This window comes from Elephantulus edwardii, unplaced genomic scaffold (assembly GCF_000299155.1).
Source record: "Elephantulus edwardii isolate Elephantulus edwardi_28Jun2011 unplaced genomic scaffold, EleEdw1.0 scaffold00124, whole genome shotgun sequence".
NCBI lineage: Eukaryota > Metazoa > Chordata > Mammalia > Macroscelidea > Macroscelididae > Elephantulus > Elephantulus edwardii.
In genome coordinates this window covers 7,911,736-7,921,314 of record NW_006399874.1, presented here as the reverse complement: position 1 = coordinate 7,921,314, position 9,579 = coordinate 7,911,736, and positions in this window count along the sequence as shown.

Genomic DNA, 9,579 nt, shown 5'->3' with positions numbered 1-9,579 from the left:
AGGATTCTGAGGCTCCGTCTAACATACTTTGGACATGTTGTGAGGAGAGACTGGTCCTTGGAGAAGGACATCATGCTTGCAAGGGTGGAGGGACAGCACAGGAGGGGAAGGCCCTCTATGAAGTGGATTGATTCAGTGACTGGAATAATTGGGATGGGAGTGTCAGAGAGAGTGCGATTGGTACAGGACAGAGCAGAGTTTAGGGCTGTTGTAAGTAGGGTCCCTATGAGTTGCAAGTGACTCGACGGCACATAACAACAACAACATCAATTACTGAAAATTTTATCCCCTTGCCTCTCTTTTCCTTCCCCCAGTTCACTTGTTCGTTTTTTTAAAAAAATTCATTCATTATTACAATCTTTTCAAGTACTTGCTATGTGTCTGAAAGTAATCCAAAGACTAAGGATGACAGGAGAAGAAATGAGCTTTTGGGTTGCGGTGTTGAAGAAAAGTACTATATATCCAATACACTGCCCCAAAGCCAAACACACACATTTTGGACTAAGTGCAACTGAGATGTCTTTAGAGGCAAGGATGGTGAAACATTGTCTCACAAACTTTGGGTATGTTGTTAAGAAGGGCTAGTCCTTAAAAAGACATCATTCTTCAAAAGATGGAGGGTAAGCAAAAAGGGGGGAAACCCCAATAAGATAAATTGATATAATGACTCTATAATGAATTGATATAATGACAAGTATACTATATAGGGAGAGCGACAAATCTAATCCTTGGTACAAAAGAGGCCAAGATCCAGGTCCATAATTTATAGGGTTTGTACGCATTGTTGTGGCAAGCCAAATGCTTAAACAGTAACTGAGTGAGACACAAAACAAGCCAGATTTCCTCATGACAGATTACAAGGAATTAAGTGTTCCTTGTAGACAAGGAGACATCATCTTTAACTCCCTACAGATGGGTGTTAAAGCTTGTGCATTGTAAATCACTCTCTTCCTGAGGTAAGAAAAGAATGTCAGCAGAGAAAAACAAAGCTTTGTTAGGAAAGAATTATGTTTCCTGTTATTTACTTCCTGGTATTTCTAAACAAAAATTACAAGAAGTTTGGGTTCAGGGTTGCAGTTTGAGCTGTTAGCCCCCTGCTTATTCTCTTTTTCAGATTTCACTCCTGATGTTCCAGCCTCTTCTTCACCCCAGACAACAGCACATTGTAGTTGGCTCAAGGGCATCTAACAAGAACATAAAACAAGCATAAAATTCTAACCTGAAACAATAGAATAATTTACGTTTAAAAGTTATGGGAAATACTATGCAACATTCAGGAGGAACAATTTCAAAAAAATAATATGAAACATGAGAGAGGCTTGAGGTTATTATGCTGAGTGAACTTAGTCTCATAAGGACAAATCTTCAATAAGACCATTATTGTAAAAATAGATAACTAGTAAGATGTGTATAAAAGTTTAAAAGGGGAAGAGGAATAGGCAGGGGTGCTGATGATGGGGAGGGGAAGATCATCAGGTCTGATGGGTGGAGGGAGGTGGTGTAGGAAATAGAAAAGATCCAGTGGGAATTTGAAAGGATGAGGTGATAGTATAGATTAGTGATGACTGGTTTTATAAAACACAATGTATGGGAATGATCATTATGGAACACAATGTAAATGAAAGAATGTGTGAAACACAATGTATATAAATGAAATACAATGTGTATTTTTTTATGCAAACCAATATAAAAGAATAATTCAATACCATAAGAAATAGATTTACTGGTCTCATAGAGACTGGAGGAACCCCCAAGACTACATCCTTCGGTCATTCTTGAAGCCTCAAATTGAACTCACCTTGGTGGCTCAACATTTAGTCAAACAAGAGACAGGTCCATAAGGTAAACAATAACACAAGGGAGGTACTCTGAGAGTCCTTAGAAAAGTCATCCACACAAGATTAAAAGGACAGTGTTTGCCCAGGGGTAAAGGTAAGAAGTCATAAGAGAAGAGGATAGGCGATTGAATGGCATCAAAGAATGACAGAGAGGAAGTGGGAAGTGTATTGTCACAATGTAGGGATTGTGGAAACGGTCTTGAAGCAAAATACATAGGAATGGCTAAATGAAGAAGTAACCCGCTCTATACACTTGGACCCAAATCACATTAAAAAGTTGTTTGGGTTTTTTAAGAAATAAAATACATGTATCTTACTTCTAGATGACTAAAGATGTCTTAATCTTTATTAATAAGAAGCTATTTTTTATTTAAAAAATTATTGCAGAAATTTAACCATTTGGAGTCTCTACCAATTTTCTCATAGTTGTCGAATTAAACAGTTGACACCTTTTTCTCAGACTTAATTCTAGTATTAATGTAATTTTACAGAATAATTTAACACATCAAAGGTTAATGATAACTTATTTTTTAATCCATCATATTCTATACATATCTATACTTCAAGATCAATGTAAACTAATCAGCATACTACTATATTCTGTAATTATTAAAGCTTCTACCTGAGTTATCTTGCTTATCTTTTTAAAAAATTAAGTGCTAACAGGAGCTGTCACAATGCTTATTATGATATTTTACAAAAGGTCAGTGATTCAAATCCACCAGATGAGCAGTCTATTAAGATATATAGCCTCAGAAATCTTAAGAGTTGTCATTAATTGGAATCAAATTGATGGCAGCAGGTCTGGTTTAGCAAATGTGTCAAGTTTAAGAAAACCCACAGTTCTTTGTCCTTTATCTTGCCTCTGCCTCCCACCACTACTAAGTGTACTTTCCACATGACACTACTCTAAGTAATATGTATAATTTATTTTGGTAATAAACTCATATATTAAATTATATCTCTATCAAGAAATGTTTTATTCTATCTAGAAATGGTTATATGATAATGTTGGCCTCACTATGGCATCACTGCTTTTATCTTTCCTTCATCTTTCTCTCACTTCTATCTGCCCACTTACACCTATTAGGTACCAATAGAGTCAACGGACACATAGTGGATTCTCAAGTGGGTTTTATTGTTGTTGTTTTTAGGGGCCATCAAGTCCACTATGACTCATAGTATCTTGTGAACAACAAATCTGAGCCTTGTCCTATCCTGTGCTATCCTCATCATCTCTGATATGATCAAGCCCATTGTTACAGTCACTGGTCAATCTATCTGGTCTAGGATCTTCCTCTCTTTTGCTGACAGCTTTTCCAGCATGATAGTTTTCCCCCAAGGACTGGACTCTCCTGAGCAGCTGGTGGATTCAAACTGTACCGTTTTGGATTGGAAGTGTAACTCTTTACCACTGACAATATTTGCCCTGGTGATGTGTATTGGTGGTGTAGTTATGTTGCATAACATTTTGGGATGTTAACCAAAAGGTCACCTTTCTGAGGGGAAACATGAACAGTTTCCTCTCATAAAGATTTATAATCTCCCACGTTCAGTCTTTTTTAGGAAGCACCAAAATTCCTTCCAGAGTGGCTGTACCAGTTTAAAATCTAACCATCAGTGCAAGAGAATTAAAAGATCTGTGTATCCTTTCCAACATTTACTGCATTGCTATCTTGTTAAATTTTTCCACTTATTAGGGTCAGATGTTTTCTCACTGTTTTTATTTTAATCTCTCTGATTGTCAATGATTTGGAACATTTCTTTACGTGTCTGTTAGCCACGCAAATGTTTTCCTTTGTGCCGAATTTTTTCATGTCTTTTGTCAAATTTGTCATTGGGTTATCAGTTTTTTTTCTTGTGTAGATCCTGTAATAGTCAGCAAACTTTCATCGTGAGACCTTTGAGATGTCATTGCCAAACATTTTTCCCAGTCGGTGAACATAGAAATCTCGTATTACCAAGCTATTCCACTGGTAGGAACATACCCCAAGGAATTTAGAACTGAGACACAAGCAGATATATGTATACTATGTGCATAGAAGCATTGCAGTACAATGGAAATGGTCCAAATGTCCATCAACAAATGGATTGAGAAGCTGTAGTATATTCACTCAATGGAATGCTATGCAGGACAAGAAATGATGAATTCATAAAATACAATATAACACGAGAGAGTCTAGATAGTGTTATGCTGAGTAAAATAAGTTAATCTCACACAGACAAATTTTACATAAGACCATAATTGTAAAAATAGGAGTATAACTGTACATAGTATGTATAAATGTTCAAAAGGGGAAGGGAAATGGGAGATGAGGCTGGGAAAAAAAGGGTCGAGGTGGAAATCACTAGCATAGTAAACACTAGTGGGAGGATGAAGGGGTGAAAGAATATGGAAGATTCAAAGGGGACTTGAAAAGATAAGGTAATAAGAGGCATAGTTCAATAGTAAATAATTATACAAAATATAATGTATATGAATGATCATATGAAACAATATAAATAAATGACTGTGTAAAGCACAGTGTAAATGAAAGGAAAAAAAAAATATGTGTAGCCTAAAAACTGAAAGAGGGTGGCTCTGAGCTGGAACGGACCAGGCAATGCATTTGGGTTTTTTTGCTTGGTTCTTTGACTATAATTACATTTCATCATTTGTTAAAAACAATAGTGCTTATATTATGGCTTTTAAAAAAATCTATTGTGAACAATGACTCAAAATTATAATGCTGCAAATTGGCTGTTCCTTGGAGGCAAGGATTCTGAAGGGTCATCTGACATACTTTGGGCATGTTGCAAGGAGGGACCAGTCCTCAGAGAAAGACATCATGCTTGGGAGGGTGGACGTAAGAGTGGAAGACCCTGAATAACATGGATTGGCTCAGTGCCTGGGGTATCAAGGGTAGGTGTGTCAGAGACAATGAGGTTGGCTCAAGTTGGCATGGGGTTGAGAGCTCTTGTACAAAGGGTCACTACGAGTCACAAGCACTCACATAACAAGAGTTTCTAAATCCTTTTATAAATCTCCTTTATCTTTTTAACTTTCTAATGATACTCTTACGTTCCTCATAAACACAGTTCTCTACACCAATTCTGTGAGGAATTCCCTTCTCTCCCCTTCCTCTCACCCCTCCATAGAATTCCTCTCCCATCTCAGTCCCCGTCCTCCATACTGAACTATCTTCACCACTCAAAACATTCTCTTCCTGGATTTCTAGGTCCATATTCTCTGCATTAAGTCACCTTTTCCTAAAGGTCATGTCTTTCCCTATTTTGCTTATGTTTAATGTCTTAAAGAAAGATGTTTAAGACGTAGTTAACAAATCTTTGAATGAAATGTTTTTACTGAGCTCTCAGCTTTTATTGATGCTTTAAGAAGATATACATAAAAATTCTTCCTTCATAATTTTGAAGGCATACACTTTTAGAATCAAATAAAGCTGATAAGAGGCTTGATGACAGTATACCTTATTTTGAGATATAATCTATATATAATACAAACTTACCTATTTAAATTGTACAATGTGATGACAATATTTAGTACAGTTACATATCTATTTATGCAATCTCCACCACACTCAATGCAAGAACATATTTAGCTCCGAAAAGGAAATCTGCAGATATTAGAAGTAACTCTACATTTCTTTCTAGCCCCTCTCAGGATTAGATAATCACCAATCTACACTTTCAATTTCTATGACATGGCCTTTTCTGGATATAACATACAAATGAAATTTTACAATAAGTGGTATTTTCTGACTTGCTGCTTAGCATATTTTCAAGGTTCATCCATTATATATCATGTATAATTAGATATTTGTGTTGCAAAATCCATTCAACTGGTAATTGTTGTTATGTGCTGTCAAGTGGTAACCAACTCATAGCTGACCTTCCAGTGGATTTTCAGAAAGTATAAACCTCACTAGAGGTGATTTTCCATTTTTCTCCTAATGAACAGGTACTGGTGGATTTAAACCACCTACCTTTGGGTTGGCAACACAACTCCTTTTCCACTAATCTACCAGAACCCATTTATCAGCAGATGAACATTATTATTGTTGTAATGTGCCATCAAGTCGCTTGTGACTCATAGCGACCCCTCTGCACAAGAGCCCTAAAACCTGTTCTATCCTGTGGCAACCTCACTGTCCCAACACACATACTCCCACCATCCCAATCGCTGAATCAATTAATCTCATAGAGGGTCTTCCTCTCCTGCACTCTCCCTCCACCCTCCCAAACATGGACCAGTCCCTCCTTGCAAGATGCCCAAATTATGTCAGACAAAGCTTCAGAATCCTTGCCTCCAAGGAGCATTCCAGCTTCATTCTCTCCAGAACAAACCTGTTTATTCTCCTAGCACTCCATGGTATATTCAACACTCTTCTCCAGCACCACAGCTCAAAGGCATCAATTCTCTTTCTATCATCCTTATTCACTGTCCAACTCTCTGATGCATAGCAGGTAATCGCAAAGACTATAGCCTGGATCAGGCGCACCTTAGTCTCCAGACTGATGTTGTTGCTCTTCAGTACTCTTGAGAGGTCCCTCACAGCTGACTTCCCCAGTGCAATTCATGTCCTGATTTCCTGGTTGCTGTTATAAAGACTGTTGACTGTGGAACCAAGTAAACTAAAACTGTTAACTATCTCAATCTCTTCACCATCCATACTTGGTGTAATTCTGTATTGTTTTTAATTATTAAGATCTTAGTGGAGTAGCATATTGTCCTTGAATAAGCATTTGCTTTAGATCCATGAATGGTAATAAAAACCTAGATTTTTATTGCTCATGATTATCAGTGTGTCTGTCAAAGACAAGAGATCCTATACTGTGTAGCAGATGGCATACTGCTGTTGATATGTGCTGTCAAGTCAGAACCAATTCATTGCTAACCCTCCAGGAAGTTTTCAGAGGCTGTTTATCATGTGGGAGGATAATGTCCATCTTTCTTCCATGGAGCAGCAGGTGGATTTTAATTGCTTGCCTTTTGGTTGGCAGCACAACTTCTTATCATTAAGCTTTCAGAGTTCCTAAAGTCTACAAAATCCAGAAGGTAATTTCAATCTGGTAGGGTTTTGTTTGTTTTGTTGTCGGGGGGGTTTCCCCCAGAAGATATATTTTGAAATGTAATCTTAGACAATTAATAATACCAGTGTTTTCTTAGTGTCAGAGGTGTTCCTCACATTTAAAATGGAATTTCCAATAGTATATTTGCATAGAACATGAGTGATTCTTTGTAACTCAGTGACAGAAGTTTTGCCCTCTATGGGATTTATTCTTGGTTAATATACCTCATGCCCTTGGGAGGTTTGCATGTTGTTATGGGGCTAAACAAGTTTTAGCAGAGTTCCCAGACTAACATGATTGACCTCCTATAGTCAATCAATTAATTAAAAATCCTATGAATCATAATGGTCCAGTGTGCAATTTTTCATTTAAATGATACAGGACTGGGTGATGCTTCATTCTGCAGAGTGTGGAGTAACCATAAGCCAACAACAGATAATGAGAACAATATGGGATGATGGTTGTGAAGACTAGGTCTTGCCAAGTATCATTATAGGCTCAAATGCAATTCTCAATAAATGCTATTATTATCTATAGAATGGATTAAATGTCTCTCATGTGAATCAAAATCTTGGATCTAAAACAAGCTCTGTGAAATTGCTCATGTTATTCTTATAAAATGGACTTAACACTGTAGTCTATATTAAAGAGTAGTCTATATTAAAAATGTAGTCTATATTAAAGATGGAGAAGATTGAAAGTGACAATATATGCACAGAGTTTGTAAAAACCTCCACATAGGGACAGCCATATCTAACCTTTACCAATTCTACAAAGGGGAACTGTCCCCATCAATGACATCAACAGCAAAAAATCAATCTCCATAAGTTAGGACATGTCCCACACTTTCTCACCTCTATATACTTATCCCAAAGCCAATCTTACTGTTTCACTAGGTCCAAAATCCATTGTGATTGCTCACAGACCATACAGAACCATACTTGGGAAGTCAAAGGGTTATAATTCAAGTTTTAGTGACATTGTTAACAGCTTTAGTTTGCTTGGCTCCACAAACAGTACTGCTGGCACCAGTAACCAAGAAATTAAAAGACAAATTGCATTTGGAAAGTCTGCTGTCGGAGACCTCTCCAAAGTATCAAAGAGCAATGATGTCAGTCTGGAGACTAACATGTGCCTGGTATAGACCATGGTCTTTGCAATCACTTGCTATGAATCAGAGAGCTGCTCAGTGACTAGGGATGATAGGATAATTGATGCCTTTGGACTGTGGTGTTGGAGAAGATTACTGAATATATGATGGACTGCTAGGAGAACAAACATTTTCGTCCTTGAGAGGGTGAAACCCGGCTGCTCCTTGGGGGTAAGGATTCTGAAGCTTCGTCTAACATACTTTGGGCATGTTGCAAGGAGAAACTATTCCCTGGAGAGGGACATCATGCTTGGGAGGGTGGAGGGTCAGTGCAGGAGAGGAAGACCCTCAATGAGATGGATTGAGTCAATGACTTGAGTAATAGGGGTAGAGACGGTGAGATTGGTGAAAGATAAAGCAGAGTTTAGGGCTGTTGTACATAGGGTTGCTATGAGTCACAGGTGACTCAATGGCACATAGCAATAACAGAATACAGTCAGGACAACTTTCAAAATGTGCTTGTAGGTATCTCAGTCTTGAGCCTCATGGATTCAGGTCAGTGTTACAAAGGTCTCAGTCCTGCCAATTGTGGTTAACCTCCAACCAGTCATCCAACAAACTTGGGCAAAGTCTCTTGTCCCTGGTTGCCCGTGGGGTAGCACTCCCAAGATCTGCTCTGTCTCACCTTAGGTCTCTGGTTCTTTGCTGTGGCTTCTATGCCTGTTGCTCCCATAGACTCTGGTCTGACTGACACAAGAGTTTGTGGCCCAAAGGAGACATTGTATTCTCTTGCTTTTTCTTAGATAGAGATGGAGTTCTTATATTCTGCTGTTGGATCTACTCAATTTAATGGCAAGACTAGCCAATACCTTCATAGGCTAATGAGACCAGCCAATCCCCTTGTGGATATATTCTCATGTAGAAGCCATCTACATGGCCAAGTAAGTTAATGGATAGGGGAGCCGTTATATGGTTATTCACTTTTTCTGCAACTGGCTTGTTATTATTAAAACTTCCTATGTGGAGAGTCATGCTTGAAAATCTAAATTCAAATATTATTTTGCTAATGTACTTACTTACCATATAGTTTTTTCCTTGACCTTCCCTTATCCATCTCCAACCCTACAATTTTACTTTTTAATATCTTTACTTTTGTATTGAATCGATATTATGTTCAGAATATCCACAATCACAACCAATACTACACACTAATACAGTACCTATACTCATTACCTTTAAAACAACCAAGATCTAAAGATAACTGTTTCACTTTTAATTTCTACAGTTTTACATTTCACTGAATTTTAAGCATGGCTTTCCTGAACTCTTTCATATTATTCCTTCTTCAGTTAGAAGTAAAAATGTTAAACTTAACTACAATTTTCTTTAAGAGCATTCCAACATTTTATTTTAACAACTTGATATTTTTAAAAAATCTTTATTTCAACTATAGGGCTTTTCTTTCAAGGGGAAACACAGTCAGATTAATAGAAATTGAGTTATCTAGGTTAAGTTGGGTTGGATATAAGCCAAAAATGGACAAACAACTCAAATTTTACCCTGAGTCAGGATTTTTTTTTT